Here is an 18996-nt window from a genome sequence, read left to right as displayed (position 1 = left end):
AAGCATCAAGCTGACAAATAAATGCATGCATATCCCCAAACACAAAAACACTCACTAATCCAGCAGCAAACATGGCATTAGTCTCTGTTAGCTTGTTTTATGTAGTAAGACTAAAAGTGTGCATCATACAGTAGGTGTACAATGAGCTCTTGTCTCTTCTGTTTTATAAGAATGTCGTTCTATTTCTTCTCACATTAAATCTGTGTGAGAGGATGATGCATACATCTTACAGCACAGCCTTTAAATATCATCACTATCTGTTATTTGATCTTGATTGAATGTTAATGGTTTTATGCCTAGGTCAGACTACTCAACCTTTTTGTCAAATTAGGCAATCACATAGCCATACATTTGTGCCTTGACTTAACTTACCCGACCAATCATCACGACTGACGTGATGTCGTTGGAAGGAAAATTTAAGTGTAATGAAATAGGACTAACCCCCTCGGAGCCCGCAGGTGGATGCCGGGGAGGAGGTGGGTACGAAGTTTGCACACAGCACTGAGCAGGACAGCAGGAGCTCTTGCAAAGAAGAGGCAGAGACAGAGACAGGGGGACTTGCAGCTTAAATAGACAGCCAAATGAGGATGTTGAGATCAGCTGATAGGGAGGATGATGACGTGTCAGTATGAATGCGCAGCTCGAGTTGTCTGCCTGAACTAGCTTGCAGGCGGCGCTCCATGTAAGAAAAATTACAACAAAACATGTTAGACTTTTTGTCGTGAGGCATCCGAGATGTGACTTTGATTGTTTAATTGACTTCGATAAAACAACCGTACATACATTCATTCGGGGATTGTCAGGGCCAAGATGTCCCATAACCCTATATCTGCTGGATTGGGCTACAAGCTTGCTTGTAACATGTAATCTGACCTCAGCTTCAGACATTTTGTCCTCCTTGGTTTGACCAGTCAAGACAACACTCTTACTGACAGTTTATTTCACACCGTGTCAACACCATCCACAGAACATGGAGAGCTGCTGGGCACCAGTAGTACTTGAAACACAGAACACAAGAACATCTGCATACATACTGTTCACTATTCTATTACTTATCAAGCTTCTAGTATTGAGGATTTGAATTGCTTTGACAGGTCACAAAAGATAAAAAGGCAGCATTACAGTGAGATTTTGCAGTGAGAAATGTCTTCTCACTGTTTTTGTTTCCTTGTGTACCTCTATGCTTTTAGACAAGTGGAGCCCCTCAGGTTTTGCATGAGATATCTAAAACACCAGGGTGAAAAAAATCAAACTTTGAACAAGAAATTGCCCAAATTTGACACTACATCTTAAGTACAAGGGACACTCCTTTGAGGACAGCAAGGTTTAGATTTGGACAGAGGACCGTTGGTATGAAAGAGATGTCACGGAAGCCATTTTTGTTAAGCTTGAACGACCTTCTCTTAACAGAGGGATGGCCTAAGACATCATTTGTCTACAACATACAATGTGATCTTAAATGCTCTATCAAAACAAGTAAGGCCACACTCACACCAGAGATCACTTTACCCCCAATGACCCACAGACAACCGATGACCTGAATGACTGTCAGGAACTAAGTCAACGACTCTACTAACGACCCCATGTGAATACCATAGCACACCCATGACTTTAAGAGGCTCATATTTTCTATCTCAGTCCCCAGTCTGTCTACCTGAACAGTTGCCTTTTCGTATCAAGCTTTTTTTTAATTGTTGGTTTCAAATCATCCAATCTAAATATTGCGGTCTAACCTATGGTGGCTGTTGCTGGACATGTAGAGTTAAAGAAAGAGAAATAAAGGAAACAGCAGGTCATTAGTGCTGTCAGAAAATGGCTGTAGAATCAGAATCAGAATCAGCTTTATTGGCCAGGTATGCTTGAACACACAAGGAATTTGTCTTTGGTAAACTGTGCTCTCTTTGAAGAATAAGGAATAAAAATAAACATACAAATACAAATACAAATACAAATAAACATGACTAATATGTACAGGCTAAAAATAATATATGATAATAGTGCAGTGGTGACTAGTGCAAAGATGCTGACGTGAACGTGAGGTAGTTTTTACATTAAAAAGAATATGTAGGTGATAGTTAAATAATACAATAAATAAAAATATTGAATTCTGCTTGGAGAATTAAGGCCATGGACAGGGATTCCTTTGTTGCCTGAAAACAGAATAGTCCAAAAAGTGTTTTTTGAAACTTCAAAACACTTTCAAAACCCTCACATTACTTTCTGATCACGATATTGTTCAGTCACTGGACAACAATACAGTTATCAGTAGTTATTGGCAGGTTAAACATGCAAATGGAGCAGTAATTGTAAAGGCTGACTTATACTTCTGCGTCTCCCCTACGCAGCAGGGGCTGATGCGGACATGAGCACCATATACTTGTGCATCTATGTGTCGGTCTCACGCAGCAATTCTCCACCGAAATGCTTGAGGGCAGTGCGGTCTCTCTGATAGCCGGTCGCCTGCTTTACTTTTCCATAGCGATTCAGAGCATGTTATGTTAATCTACAGCTGATACATGTTGCTGTTTATCATACAGACATGATTACAGGGAAGAATAGAGAGGAGGAGATGAAATACACGTCTGATGTGCGGCCTATGTGTTGGATCCCGGAAGTGTTGTAAAGCATCAATTCTACGCCTAGTTACATTTTGGAGGAGGTGCACGTCAGCTATGTGTGTAGGCCTCTGCGTAGGTACGGGAGCTACACAAACCCCCCATGTAGGCTACATCGTTGATTTGACGGAGAAGTATAAATCAGCCTTAAGTGGGATGGTGGTAGCGTTAACTTCATTAATACCCTCAGTCCATTGAAGATCATATACTGTCTGTGTACACTGATGTTATGTTTGGTTGAAAAACCTTTTGGACCTTAAAAAAAGTAAGTCTTAACAAATATCAAAGTAAATAGTTGTGCAAATCCTGAAACACTGAAAACTGTTAACTATTAAACAAAGCAAAATAAATATGCAATAATCAAATCAAAAGTGCCTGATTGTCATGGATCTGATTTGACTGACCGCAAAATCAAGCAGCTGAAGAACACATCCCCAGAGCTGAAAACCTTTGTAAATAAAGAGCAAATGAAGAAGCAGATTTAACAATTTGTGAAAGCAGGACACAGATGTGATGGAAGAGTTTCCCTCTGGTCGACTGCTAAAATATCAATATCTTGTATCAGTTACACTGGAACAACATTTTAAGTGTCTTTGTAGCCATTTGTAGCAGGTCTGTCCGGTAAGAGAAGTCATTAGAAGAGTTATCCTGCTTTCAAACGAGCTAAATACAAATATTATCAAGTGGAAACTAACATTTCAAGCTCAGTTTTAAATCGCATGTGTCAGTTTTTGGAATTACTTTTGTTTTATTTCATGAATCGTGTTTGGTTTTTAACGTAATAATGGAAGTGCTGTTGGAGGGGCTTTGGTGGACTACAAGAAAATGCATGATTAACTTTAGAAATGTAAAAAAAAAGGTGTTTACTGGTCACTAATATCATACAGAGAATTGAATTTGTTAGCCTGCATTCAACACATTACAATTTATAACAGAGGAAATTAAATTCCAATGTTATAACATCCAGCACTTTTTACTCACCTCAGTTGTGAACTCACCTCACCTCCGTTGTTAATTCCTCTTCCTGTTTCTCTCATTAGTAAAAAGCCAAAGCCGTGTTTTGATTCTATAGTTTTTTAGGACAGTGTCACATCCACTCCTCTCGCTGGACTGATCAGAAGTCTCACTGTGTTCACACTGCAGCAGCTGCACAAACCTGACGCCCTGATGATTATTTGATCACTTTTTGAATAGAGAGATGGTCAACTGCATATCAGATGCCGCTTTGGAAGACTTTCTATGTATTCACCCTCCCTGTGTGGTTTCAAAGTAACCTTAGGGGCAAGTTTACTTCCTTTACAATGAAGTCTTTCTTGTGTTGGCTTCAAAGTGTTTCTGGTGAGCAGTCAGCTTTGACTTCATTTCACTTGTTAATTTGTTTGTTGAATAGTTGTGTTTTTATCCTGTATGTTGGTGCATGAAAGAAACAGTCATTCAAAGTGAAACAAAATAAAGAAAATTATTCATTCACCAGCAGCCTCGTGCAGAGTGTCCTCCATGGTTTCTTTATCAAAGATAAAGTGTCTGTTCTGCAACCCCAATTTACAGCATTGTGTAAATGTTTTTATGTTTATGTTTATGTTTATTTATTTGCACAATTAAAAGAAAATACACACAAAAAAGAGCAAAGATAAATAATATACTGTGCAGGAAGAGGTAGACAACTCAGAGATCTTAAATGTCTGACAGCTGTTGTGTTTGAGTCAGAGAGAGTTCATTTCTGACTTTGACAGGACTACAGGAAACAGTCTCCTGAAACACCCAGCCTAAAACAAATGTGCACATTTGGTCAAATGCTCTAATCATTTTTCTCGAGCTCTTTTTATTGATAATTTTTTGGATTGTTTGATATATTTACCTACTTTAAGCACGTCTTCTTAGTCCTTCTAGCCAAATATTCATCTGAGACCTGAATGTTAATTAAGCTTTAAACCAGAATATTAATACTAATTGTGAACATTTTAGAGGCAAGAATATACAACTTTTTTACTGAATTTCAAATTTTAATCATAATAGAACTGTATGTTACATAAAGACAACAATACAGGCGTGTAAAATCACTAGCAACGAAAGATGTTTATGAGGTTAGCAACAACTGTTTTTCAGTCACAACCACATGTTTGCCACACAACTCATTCGTGTTTGAAAATATGCATTGGATGCAAAACTGCCACAACAACACTGAGGTTCACCACAACAATTTGTGAGTGATTTACATTTTTTTCTCAGTCTGGCAGCAGTTTTACAGAAATATACAGTAGAGTTATTGTCTGTTTGAAATAGCTCTGACTTTACCTCAACAAGAGCAAAGACTTCCAGGCTAAACCAAAGTTCAAATACCTCTCAGACCGATTAAAGACCACGGTCCTGCTTTATTGTGCCACATTACTGAAGATTAATGTAGTGTGAGATTTGTATGAAAATGATGAAATAGAAGAATACTGTTGTTGATCCCATGGAGCAAACATCCAAGAGGTATTTTTAGTCACAGTTTTGAATCATTATGAGTTATTGTGATAGAAGAAAAAATAGAAGAAGAGTGAGAACATTTTTTAACAGATAAAACTTCATCCTTGAAATGAATGCATGTCGAGTAACTTGTGTCTTTACCTGAATATTTACAAAACTCTAATGATTTATTAGCCACCGTTCATTATAAGTGCAGTTAATAAATATATGGAAGAACATAAGGGCCACTGGGAAAAAGATTAAGGTGCATTTTTTAATTATTCTGAGATTAAAGTCAGAATTCTGACTTTTTTCTCTGAATATCAGAAAACATTCCTAAGAACTCGAAGAAAAATGTCAGAATTCAGACTTTTTTCTTCGAGTTCAACTCAACTCAAATCAGCTCAACTCAACTGTATTTATATTCATACATAAAAACATGCTGCCCAAAGTGCTTCACAGAATAACAGAGAGAGAAAACAACAGCAATGGTAAAATTATAAAAGACAGGATTATAAATAAAATACTTAAAAATAAAAGAAAATCAATATAGTAAATGTAATAAAATAAATAAGAGTGGAAAGAAAAGTTAAAAATAGGGTAGAGTTAACAAGATCAGATGAATACAAGAAATAAATAGATAAATAAATAGTACATTTTTATAAAAAAGATAAATAAATGTTAAAACAATGATTAAAATAATCAATCAACAATTGGAGTTCCGACTTTAATCTCAGAACTTATCAAAAAAATATTGCACCTTCATTTTTTGTCAAGTGGCCCTAATTCTCCTCTGTACAAATCACTTATGCTCAGGTGTGTAAAAGTTATGTATCAGTGTTTGTGACCTAAAGACTTGAAGCTGCTTAAGTTTGAAAGGGGCTCCACCAAGTCTGGATCCCCCTTCAGGTGTTCTGAAGGCACCTGAAGTGCTTATTATTCAGATATCAGATTATAAAAAACTGTTAGTTTGGATTTTTGTCATGACATGTTTTTTGAAGTTGTGTCTCTATTGTATTGACTCGTATACATCTCTGTGTTATAAATTTTGGAGCAACACAAATAAAAAACGTAAAACGCTGGACTGCGTGTTACCGAATCTCTCCATGTGTTCGCAGCTCGCTGGCTAGCTAACTTTAAGACGACCACAGCGAGGAGCGTCCGTCTTTTCCGTCGTTGACCTGTTTTCCACAGGTCTATGTGGCCTTTGCAACCCGAAGGCTCTCTTGGCCAAAGTCCACGTGGCACAAAAAGGCAGCAGCATTCCTGATGTCTGTGGCTAATCTGTGGTGTCAGCTTGTGTTAACGCCGCACCGCCAAATTTGAGGGCACACAGGGCCGGGGAATATTAAAAACTCCCATCAGCAGCATTCCTCCACAGAGGAGGGCGGGTCTGACGAGAGCAAGGGTCAGCTAAGGTTGAACGCTGGTTTGTGTGTTCGAGCCGCTCGTACTGTAACGGTCTGATCCGGTGGACAGGAGGTGGGGCTGGAGCGGGACGGAGGGAACACACTTCAAAGGGAGAGCGCTCTTTCCTTGTCTGTCCTCATTGAAAGCGGGCTAAATGAGCTTTGTGGGGGCTTTTGTTCCTGCTGTTAGACAATTCAGAGACTGGACGGAAGATGCCGAAAAGGACAGGAGGTCAGATGGGTAGTTAATTATCTGCTTCTCAAGCTGCCAGACGCTTTCCGCCCCCCCCCAATTGACTTATAATGACCATGAGATATTGTTCTGCTAAATTTGAGAAGTCTACCAAGTGTAAGGTCAAACTGTTCCTGCAATTGCTACATGTCAAATTTCACACAGACATGAGACGGAGACTTTGAACTACAGTGCCGGCATTTCTCTTCACATATCGAGTTCTGCAGCTTTTTTTATTCTCATTTAAATAAACAAATATCTTTCAGCAAGTTTGCAAAGAAACCACAAAAACAATAAAAATAAAAGACATGTTAGATGAAAGGTAAATCTAAACTTCTAGAGCGTATTCCGACCCATACCTGCTCTCACAGTGAGCAAAGTGGTGGCTGAAAAATTCAGCGTAACCCTGGATGTCTGAAGCTGCTGTGCAGACATGTAACATGTGCTCAGCTCCCTCCAACTCCCAGAGGGGCAAGGACAGGAATGCAGCGAGGGTCAGGGGTCGGACAGCCATGTGCACGTGCACCGCTGTAGCCTGGCAACAGGTGCTGTACGAGAGCAACAGCAGAGTCATTTACAGCAAACTGCAATCAGGCAAAATGTCTGTCATTTTTACCTGACAGTAAACCTTTCTGTTCATCTGTTGCTTGCTGAAACATCTCTGTCAGAAGTCTTTTTTATCTTCAAATATTCAGGCTAGTTTTTCTTTAGAGTGTTTTGTTGAAACTGGAGCTTGGAGTGTAACATCTGCACAAAAAGAGAGAGAGAGAAGCTCGTAGCTGAGGGGTTGGTAGTGTCTCGGGAAATGATAGCTCTGTGCCAAGGTATTCCTTCTCCCTCCTGAGAGAGGCCCCGCCATTCAGCGCTGTGAGGTCAACAAGTACAGACCATTACCCACAATGCCCCTGAACTGAAGAGGGGGAAAAAAAACTTAAATATGCAGGGCTGTTCCTTTAAGATGGTAAGACAGGAGCTGCCTGAATGCGCTCACAGACGGAGCTGCGGCCAAGATGGAGAGAAGGAGGGAGAGGAGGAGAAATCAGAGATCCTCTATTGATGAGGAAACTTGTGTTTTCCTGATTCTGCTGCAGAGTTGTTAAGTTGTAATTATTCAGTTAGTTAAATTACGGGTGTTGGTTTGCTGATTGCATCGCACAGAGAAAACGGAGTCTTGTTGCTAGGAGAGGAGGGATTCAGCCTTCTCTTATTGGCCGCTAGGATGCGTAAGATGGCCCAATGAGAGCCCTCCCACTCACTGCACAGAGCAATAGTAGAGCTACCCCCACATGCAGACCTGATTAGCATGTCAGACATGTTTTATGGGTTAACTTGAATCAGGCTGGATGTATTGAAAAAGGCTGCAGCAGGGTTTTAGTGTGTGTGTGTGTGTGTGTGTGTGTGTGTGTGTGTGTGTGTGTGTGTGTGTGTGTGTGTGTGTATGTATGTGTGTGTGTACATCTATACAGTATGCGTGCTGGGGGAACACACCACGCTGACATATCACACACACACTACTCTGAGGTCAAGTGTTGCTCTCGTTCTGAAAAATGTTAGCATACTGTAGTAAGAGAGTAACTGAAAACAGACCGGTGCAGAGTGGAAATAGGAAATAGGATTCCTCACATGTGCATGATTATCAGGAGAATGCAGCACACAAAAGAGAAACAGAAGTGAAAAACTTCAGTCTTCTTCTGTAGTCTGATACTTAACAGACATTTATGTTCTGTGTTATATTTTAAACACACACTGTACAGCTGTTAGCATGCTGCTGATCTCAAAACAAACCTTTAGCTACATTTTCTTATCCGTCAGGAGTGAAAAGATTCTCTGACCTGACAGGGTGATTTCTGTACGTCATATGTCGTTTTTCTTTTTTTAGGTATTGATGTTACAGCTTTACTTCCTGTCCTCTGAAAGCAGAGCACAAAATTTTCATTTTTTATCTGATACACTGATGATCAAGTCTGGATCTTTCTCCCAATGTGTAATCATCATAGACTGTATAAAATATGGACGTAGGATCTGTGACGTCACCCGTTTCTGATGAGCTGTTTGAGGCCAATCGGCGGCGGCAGCCATATTGCTGCTGTCGAGCCAGTGTGACGTAAAGAGGCAGAGTTTGAGCCTCCTATACAGCTACAGTGTTCCCACAGTCAGCTGTGCCTCTCATTGGAAGACTAGTAATCTCAATATCTTCGAAATTGCCGCGATAGAAAAAAATCCACCCCCCTAAAGTGTGTGTCGAGAAATGAGCTATCCAGACTACACTCGTCTATTGTACCAGGTTGTAAACATGTTTATTTCTGCTGTAAAGATCAGCTTTTTCCCATTCATGTGTATGTGACCTCCGGTACTTCCGGAGCCAGCCTCAAGCGGATCCTCAATGAATTGCAGTTTTTAACACTTCTGCATTGGACTCATATTTTAAGACCGCTTGGTAAAGATACACACCCTCTATCAATTACGGCAAAACTCAGCGCACAATCAATGCCATCTATGCAATGGCGGTCGAACTGATCATCAGCAATTATGGTAATATTATTTGTACCTCTAGAAAATGTCCCTAAATCGTGAATGATCTTTTGTGCAAATGTTTTTTCTTGACCCTTTAATTTCATTTAGTGTAGTTTGTATTTATAATATTTACTGCTCAACCTGTGCAAAGGCAGAATCAGCCACAGTAAGTAAGATCTCCTGTGCAGAGTACCCCCATGGTTCTTGAAGTAAGGTTCAAGGTTCAAGGTTCAAGGTTACTTTATTCGTACCGGTAGGTAGATTTTGTTTGCAGTGAGTCAGCCTCCTTATAACATCAAAACAACAAACAGCACAAGACAATACCTGACAAACAAAAGTGGCTTAGTGCTTAAGAGGTAACCCTGAATAAAAACAATAAAAACAGGAAATGAGCATTCAATAAGAACAAAATCAATAAAAACAAGATAGACAAAATCAACCATATGTCAATAAAAACAAATTAGAAACAAGATAAAAGAAAGAAAGTGCCACTAGTACAAAAACAAGATAAAAAGGTCCATAAACACTTAATAAGTAGTGGAGAGCTTGTTTATAGAGAATCATGCTGTATTACTGTGACTTGTTCATGTAACTGATGGCTGCCACTACGTACACACGCACACTTAAAGACTTTTTACGGCCTTTTTACGGCCTACTCAAAGTTTCTACTAGGAGCTTTTGGTTTGTGTCCACTTTGACTCCCCCTATGGACAAAGCAGTACATCTTATCTCTTTGCTGAATTTTTCCTGTACATGTGGAAGTGTTGTTAACAAAGAAATCTAATCTTACTTTCATTTAAAAAAAAAATCTGCTTCTGTACCTTGTAAACTTCATTTTGTCTGACACCTACCTGGTTAGAAATTATGTTTTACAGATACCAATAGACATCAGTTTTCTTATTTGTGATCAATAAGCTGCAACACTTGCAGCTAAAACAGACTGTCCCTCCTCTGGATGTCACTGGAACATGTCTCATAAACTACTGCCTCTGTCATCTTTCTCATTGACAGTGTATTACTCCTGTTCTCTTTCACTTTGACCATGAACACAAAACACACATGCACATAGCACACAATGCTCTCTAATGTCAAAGGAAAACGTCCTTTTAGAACCAGCAATCAGGTTTACTAGCATGTCAGCATTAAAATAACTGATATACATCAGCTCATATTTTCATAGCACATTACATATTTGCTGATGGCCAATGGTTGTCAGTGCTAATATACTGAGATACTTAGCTTAAACCAATACAGCATTGCATCCTGAGATGTTACTAACATATGGGTCAACAAGTTTACACCATAGACTGTTTAAGGGGACAACTTCTCCACATAAGTGAAGCCACAGATTTTAGAGCTCCCCCTGATGACTGGCTGCAGTATAGGTATTAAAGCCAGCCTCCTCCATTATAGCAGATGAGACATGAGTACCAAAATATTCTACTCAAGCTAAAGTATAGTTACTTTGATGAAATTTCACTTGAGTAGAGGTAAACGTAATGGAAAATGTATTCAAAGTACCAAGTACTGAGTACGTACTTTTCAACTGGGGGATTGGGATGAGGTTGAACAATGACATTTCTCCTATCCGTGTTGAACAAAAATGACAAGATGATAGGAATCTGACACCAGTTTAATTATTTTTTATTTTTAATGTTTAATTAAATTAACTCCTTCATTACATTTAGTGTAGTGCAACAGCAAATGTTGGATGTAACGTGGAGACATACTTTAGAGAGCTAAATTGGTAAAATGTCCACCTGCTTGAACAACTTTCCCCCATTCTATCAAGCTAGATTTATAGTTCATTCTGTTGCATTGGCCTAAATAATTTTGATTGATTTAACTCTTTTTGCAGTATTTTGCATTTTATGTATAACAGTCACAAACGGTAACTCGACTCAACTCAACTTTATTTATATAGCGCCTTCCATACATAAAAACATCCAGCCCAAAGTGCTTCACAGAATAACAGAGACAGAAAACAACAGCAATGGTAAAATTATAAAAGGCAGGATTATAAATACAATATTTAAAACTAAAATAAATACAGTAAATGTAATAAAATAAGTGATAGTGGAAAGAAAAGTTAAAAAAAATAAGGTAGCATTAACAAGATCAGATGAATGCAAGAAATAAATAGATAAATAAATAAGATAAATAAATGTTAAAGCAATGATTAAAAAAATAATGATTAAAATAATAATGATGAAAATAATAATGCAGTCCAGGGCTAAAAATTAATTACTCCAAATTAAAAGCTAGATTAAAAAGGTAAGTCATAAGTTTACTATTAAAAACACTCAGAGAGCTCGCCGTTTTAATGTCCAGAGTTCCAGAGCTCAGGGGCGTAAAAACAGAAAGCTCTCTGGCCGGTGTTTGTGTGAGACACACAAGGAACATTTAAAAGGGAAGCACTGGAGGACCTCAGTGATCGGGCTGGAACATAAAATGACAGGAGATCAGTGATGTATGGAGGAGCAAGGCTGTTAAGAGCTTTAAAAACAAGTCATTCACTGGTGCCTCAAAATTGTTACTTGTCTTACAGATGTGACAGCCAGCTCAGCTCTGACGTCATCAACGTTAACTTACTGAAGAATATGTCCTATTTCAAACCTCTAGGGCAACAAAAATGTCAGACCTTTGCAACCAAATTTTGATACTTTTTAGGCCTTGTTTTTTCTGCTTGTTTGCAGGTGATGATTTACTGAGATGACTCTAAACTCTTAGATTCATGTTCTGGTTTGGTCTTACTCTTTTATCAGTGTTGTTTATAGATGTGACTGACTGTATCTTATCAAAGGATTTTTAGGGTCAAGGTCTGTGATCTGAAAGCAGACCGTTAACCTTTTTTCAAAGACTACTGTAAATAATATACATTATTATTTTTTAAAATAATGAATAGTAAAATTGAATTCTTCCAAGGTACAATAGACATAAAGAGTGTCTTGGTAACTAAAGCAGTACAGGTTCTTTTCAGTCTGACTTCAAACATTTCTTGAGTTTACAGAAAAGGCAGCAGCTTTCAAGTTATTCATATCACAAAAGAGAAGCATGCTAAAAATAAACGCTGTACTTATTTTGACACAGCTGATCACAAACATTGCCCTGCTAGGAAATCACATTTCCTGACCTGAGACACAGCTGACTGATTAAATAAGAGTTACACAGAGCCGCTCCCTGAAGTTCAGTCAGTCTGTGCTAAATAAGAAAATTCAACCAACATTTATCTGAAGATTCAACACATAATTTTTCATGAGTTACTTCCTGTTATACAACAAAAAGTTTGTCACTGCCACTGGTATGTTATCCCTGTGGTTTATCTCATGTTTTTCTAAATTTGAGGAAAGATACATTTACGTATAAAAACGTGTCATTTCACATACTAATGTTTTGTATTGCACCTCTGAAGGCAACTAAGTGTGAGCAGCAGTCATGTCCAAGACAAAATTAACATATCATATTGTATTGTAGTTGATCGCGACGTGACGTGACCTTACTTGACGTAACTTAACTTAACGTATCATAACAAATCTGTTCGTATCGCATCATATCGTAAATTAACTTAATTTAAAGTAACTTAAAGCTTGGGTTGGTAGTCTAGGAAAACTAGCATGAATTTGAATGTAGCATGTCTTCAGGACTCCATCTAACCCCTCCCCCCTTCCCCTCGGAGCTCCTCCAAAACGACACCCTCGCTCGCATGCATGAGCGCCACTGATCTATGACCATATGATGGTTACTGATTCAGAACCGGTCATCACCAAAACATTATCATAGTGAAAGTTAAAAACCCAAACAAACATGGCTGCTGTTAGTACTCACAACTGTCATGCTAGCATTATCCAGTTGTCCTGGTGACATGATATCAGGAGAAAAGTTATAACACATATACAACTGTAACAGCTCTCCTATTTGTTAAACGTGTTCAGTGTAGATGTTCTTAATTCCTACAGTGTTGACAGTCAGTGAAGGCATCAGGAGAGGTGTGGAATGTGCGAGCGGGAGAGAAGAGAGACAAGAGGAGAAGTTCTTCATTCATTCAAACATTGATTGTTGCTTTGTTGGTTGTCATCACGGCCGACAGTGACCAGTTAGTAAATCTCAACGTGTTCACAAATCGGCTCGTCATCACTACAGCGTCCAGACGGACGCTACAATACATATATATTTTCTGGAGGACTTACTAAATGTCATTAATTCTTTTGCTTGTCAGAGCCCCTGTGGTGAGAGCTTTTTAGACTCTGATCCGGACTACAGTCCTGAGCAAAGCACCTCATCGGGTCAGAGGGGACAGGTCCGAGGTCGAGCGAGAGGGGCAGTCAGTAGTCAGGGGAAGCAGAGGCAGGGGACGGGGAGTGCACACCGGGGAAATGTACGCGCAGGAGGCGGGCAGAACAGCAGGGCGGGATTTGATTGATTTAAAATTTTGGGACCCAAAAACAGTGATTGGTTGGTGTTTTCCCAGGTTTACTCTGTCTGTAGATAGCAGCTTTTTTTCGCTCTTTTTTTAAGAACACATTATGTATTGATTGCCATCAGGACATAAAGATCATTTTAACCAGTATAACAAAAAGTGTATCTAAATCTGATTACCAACCCCAGCTTTAACGTAACTTAAAGTAATATAGCGTAAAGCCATGTAATAATATTATTATTGTATTGTATTGTATTGTATCTCATTATAGCGTATCATATTGCGTCCTGTATGTGGAGACAGCTAAAAGTTTATAGCATTCAACACTGAGACAAATTTATGTATCATAAATCTTGTATTCCATCCATCCATTATCTTGACCGCTTATCCCGTTGGGGGTCACGGGGGGCTGGAGCCTATCCCAGCTGGCTTCGGGCGGAAGGCAGGGTACACCCTGGACAGGTCGCCAACCTATCACAGGGCTAACACAGAGAGACAGACAACCATTCATGCACACACTCACACCTATGGGCAGTGCAGCCTAAATCTTGTATTGTATTCTATAATACCGTATCATGTTGTAGTGTATCGTATTGTATCTTGTAGTTTCATAGTGTAGCGTGTTGTGTTGTATCGTTACATAGCCTACCCGATCTATCCTGTCCTATCGTATCATGCAGCGTCCTTTAACCCTGCAACTAAATATGTGCAGCAATGATAGTGTATTAAGTTGCATTACATTGTATTGCATTGTATAACAAACTGTATGATATTGTATCATATCGTAACATGTTATGTTATTAGTTCTGTGAAGGCACCTAAATGTGTGCAGCATTGAAATCCAAGACAAAGGTACTGCATCCTATCATATTGTATCGTCTTTTATGATATTACATCATGTTGCATCATATCCTATCATGTGCTATTGTTTTGGTTGTAATGTGCCATACCATGCTGTACCATTTCATATGTGTTGGGTTATACAGGATCATATAATGTGGTAACATATCCTGTACAGACATTATATATCAATGAAGGAAATATTTTGAATTTTTGAACTAAGGCTTTTGTCTAGTGTGTGTTTAAGAAAATACAGGTCCCTTTGCATTTTTATATTTAAAATAAATTATGATCATAACATTTTTTATAATGTTACAATACTTTCCAAAATCAAGTGACAAACTACCTCACATGCGCTGCAAATTAAAACAAAAGGCAGGAAAAATCACAACACATTTTAAAAGACAAAGCTCATATTAAAGAATTTTATAGGAAATCTAATTATTTTAAAAGAATTTTGTAAAACAAATCAAGTAAAATTAAAGATTGGCCTTAGTCTGTGATGATAATAACATAGATCAGTTTGCGTAAAGATTTTCTACAAGGGAAAGAAATCTGTCAGCACTTCTCCCTGCAGAATAAATCAAAAAAAGCAGCTGCCGGATTCCTGTTCAGTGAGCTGTTCTAACTCAAGCGGATCAATGTAAAATCGCGTCCGTACTTCTGATTTATCACTGCAATTATTTTTGATTGATTTCTTTTACCTTGCTATGCCACATTCCTTAAGGTGCTGCAAAATCAACACACACTAATGTATTGATTCTGAAGCTTCCTGCAGAAGATAATGCACACTCAGGAGCCAGTGACGTGTGCTAGATGTGGAAGCTTTTAGACAAAGAAAACAAGAGTATAATCACAAATTGTTCATAAAAAGTCCTTTTAGATTTGTGGATATAACTTTTGTTTGAACATGACGTGGTATCTGCTGTGTTAATACCTTTAACAAAGCATTTCCTGTCCTTCATTAGAACCTATAAAACCTTAGAAACTTTGTTCGGCTTCAAAAAAACCCCGAACATTTTTTAGTTTTCTTTTTTTTAAGACTTTGGTTCCTGTTTCTCTAACCGGCTGTCAGGAACACATAGAGGGTTTTTTTTCTTCTCCCTTTTGTTCACTCGTCTATGGAGCTGTGCATCTGTTCTCTGACCACACACGCTGCCGAAAACTTGAACTAGCAAGCTGTAGTTAGTCTTCTACTTTAATCCATTTCTTCCAAATCTTTTTGTTTTAGCTATCCTGTTTTAACCAAAGGTTTCTCTAACTTTTTCCTCCTGTCTTTGTTAAGTATTTCAGTACTTTTGAAGTACAAAAACCTATTTTCTTGCTTGTTGTCTTTGTGTTTTTCCACTTAAGGCTCTCTGGCTCTAGTCTCCTGTAAATACAGTAGTTCAGGTCACAGACTTGGAAATGACCCCTCTGAGGTTCAATGCCAGTCTTTCAGTGTTTGCAGTATGTTTTTGAAGTGGTACTGAGTGCTCACGGTTACAGTCAACCCAATTGTCAGAGGGTCACAGGTTTGATCCCCCTTATAGCCGCTGTTCTTGTGTTGAGCCTGCCTCTCTCAGAGATGCTCCTGCCTCGACTTCTTTGTTGAAACTGTTGTATGATACAGAAAATAGATCTGCTGAGATTCTCAATTATACAGCTGAAAGGAGAGAAAGAGCTTCTGTTGACAGGTTAGAGGTTACAAAACAAAGGGCAACGGTCAGGCATAAAAGAGCTGATTTTTCTATGCCATGAGACCCAAAGGTCATCCTGTTGTCAGATAACACACAATTTACACATTCACGTTTCGTACTGACCAAGTGTTGCTTTTTTATGTCGTATTCTTATTTACAAATTCGAGTTCGGGCAGTTCAGGTACTCACTGATTCTTTCCAGCTGCATCAGAAACAGGATCAGGTGCTGACCTCTAGTGGGCAGTGAGTGAATTGTTTTTACAGCAGACAATAAAACTTACCAAAGTGAGAGACGTTCAGCACACTTTTCTATTGGTTTGAGGGTTTTCAGAATAAACTGTAAGACTACAGGCACCACTGAATCAGTCTCCAGGGTAGTTTCACAGTTGAGGGAGGACTTCACAATCTATAGTTTTAATCACTGTAACATACCACATTCAAATTCTACTGCACTCTTCATTGTAAAGTAAAACTGAAAAGCTGTTCCAGGAGACTGAACCTCTGTACTGGACTTTAAAGTGGCCAAGACTTTTTCTGTAGAATGTACCATACAGATCAACAGACGGTGTGATTACAGTGAAGCTGAGACCTAAAGATGCTAATGTGAGATTGTTGATGTGAAATGTATGACCACTGCAGTGGCTTTGAAATAACAGCGCAGTATCAGTATTACAGCCGGAGTCAATAACTTTTTTAATAAATGTATCTTATTTTAAAGTTATTTTTAATTAATTTAATCAAAAATGGAATAGAGACTGATTTGTTCTTCCACATACTGTGTTGTTATAAAATATGAAAGGATAAATTGTACAGTAATTGTAGAAAATCCCCCCTCCTCCTCAGCTCTCCCTGTGACAATTCCCTCCTCCTTTCTGGCTCTACCTGGCCTGCTCACCTGCTGCCTGAGTGGGAGGAGCTCCAGAGCTCACAAAGGACAGCTAGCTTACCTGTGTGAGCCCTTTTGTGAGAACAATGGAGCTGACTGCTGGCTGTATATCCTCAATCTCCACAACATGAGCAACTGTGTCTTTGAGCTACGAAACCAGTTGTACCAGTAATAATAACTATTCTTTGGACTTGAAGCTCGTCTCCTCGTCCTCTGTCCTTGCAGACAGCCCAGTGAGTTGGTCAATCCACGTTACACCAGCACACCTTACCCATACTATATTTTTCAGTAATATTGATAATTGTATTTATTAATTCATTTTTGATAGCTTGTCTCTCACTGCATTTACTGTCAATCCTCTTTATATTTTACACCCAGTGATGGGGTTTTCATGTCCATTAGAACAGGGATTCCCTAACTTTTAAGCCTGTGGCCCCCAAAATATAGGTGCCAAAGACTTGTGACCCCCACTGTCTCTCAGAGTTGTTAAACATGCTTCATACTTAATTTACTTCATACTCCAAAATTAGTTTACCTACATGCACATGTGGCTGTGTTTCCTGTGCTGCTGTATATTAACCTGCTGCAACTGATCCTTTTGTTAATTAACTGTTAGTTAACCCTAACCCTAACTTTAGGAGTCATCTGGCAACAAAGAAAGGCAGAAAACTAATGAAATGTACTTATTTGAAGGGTTTTAGTTCAAATGTAACCTCTATTGTTGTCTATATTTTTAAAATAATAGGTAAAATAAGCAAATTTAGATTACTAAGTAAAGAATAAAAAAATCTGCAAGACATCTCACGACCCCCTGCTGGTGTCTCACAACCCCCTAGGGCAGGGGCGTCAAACTCATTTCAGTTCAGAGGCCATATACAGCCCAAGTCGATCTGAAGTGGGCCGGACCAGTATAATCATAACATAATAACCCTATAAATAATGAAAACTCTAAATGTTGTTTTAGCGCAATATTTACTACATTTTTACAAAAACAGCTGTTGTATTTTTTGCCATGATGAGTCTCATAGTGGGGCCGAATATTTTACTCTTTAAGCCCTGAAGCCTGCTGCGAACACACCAAACCCAAAGGTTACCCATTCATCTAACACAGAGTGTAATGTTTGAGTCTAATATTTCACTTTGAGAAAAAAAGTCCCGGGAAAAAAGGGCTGTTCAGGTGTGCTCCGTCATCACTATGATTTGATGCAACCCCCAGAGGACAAATTTAAAATAGTAGTTATTTTCATTGAAAATTTGCAGTTAATGTCTTCTCTGTAATTTTTTCTCTCTTCCGCGGGCCGGATTGAAACCTCTGGCAGGCCGGTTTTGGCCCACGGGCTGCATCTTTGACACCCCTGCCCTAGTGGGTCCCGACCCACACTTTGGGAACCCCTGCTTTAGAATAGGAATGGCATTGACACCTCCAATACATTTACACACAGAAGTTTTCATGAGCACTTCTAGTGATGGGTGTTATGTGCATTAGAACCAAATTCAGTTGGCAAATAGTTAAACCATAAAAAAGATTGTTAGTTTAATTACAGTTTAATAACAGCACTTCTCTGTGCTCACAGTGACAATCAATTTAAATTCAATGTTAACACTAAAACTCAGTGACAGTTGTTCTGTTATTGGTGTTGATATAAGACATTTTTTTGCCGTGGACGTAAATTAGCATTTGAATTTGTGTACAAAAATTAGAAAAATTAATATTCAGAGATGAACAGCAAACTATAGGCTGATTTGTAAAACAGTAAATAAAGTCTACATTATTACAAAATAATGATTAAAAAAGATTTATAGCTTATTAACCGTCTACAGTATGAGTCACTGCTTTCTGTTTTCAGACTCTCTTTGTATTTTTGTGTCATATACAGGTACAATATTATTATTGCTTTCTATAAAATCCTGTCAGCAGACTAAAGAGCAGGTTTTCACCTCTTTGAAAAGATTTTA

General features: G+C 38.6%; 1 protein-coding gene across 1 annotated transcript in view; it reads left to right on the top strand.

Annotated features, from left to right (window-relative positions):
- Window positions 1-18996, top strand: part of snx19a (sorting nexin 19a) — a 137875-nt gene that overhangs the window by 91144 nt on the left and 27735 nt on the right. The gene's annotated exons all lie outside the window — the stretch shown is intronic.

This window comes from Notolabrus celidotus, chromosome 5 (genome assembly GCF_009762535.1).
Source record: "Notolabrus celidotus isolate fNotCel1 chromosome 5, fNotCel1.pri, whole genome shotgun sequence".
Classification (NCBI taxonomy): Eukaryota; Metazoa; Chordata; class Actinopteri; order Labriformes; family Labridae; genus Notolabrus; species Notolabrus celidotus.
This window is presented reverse-complemented; position numbering and strand designations above follow the sequence as displayed.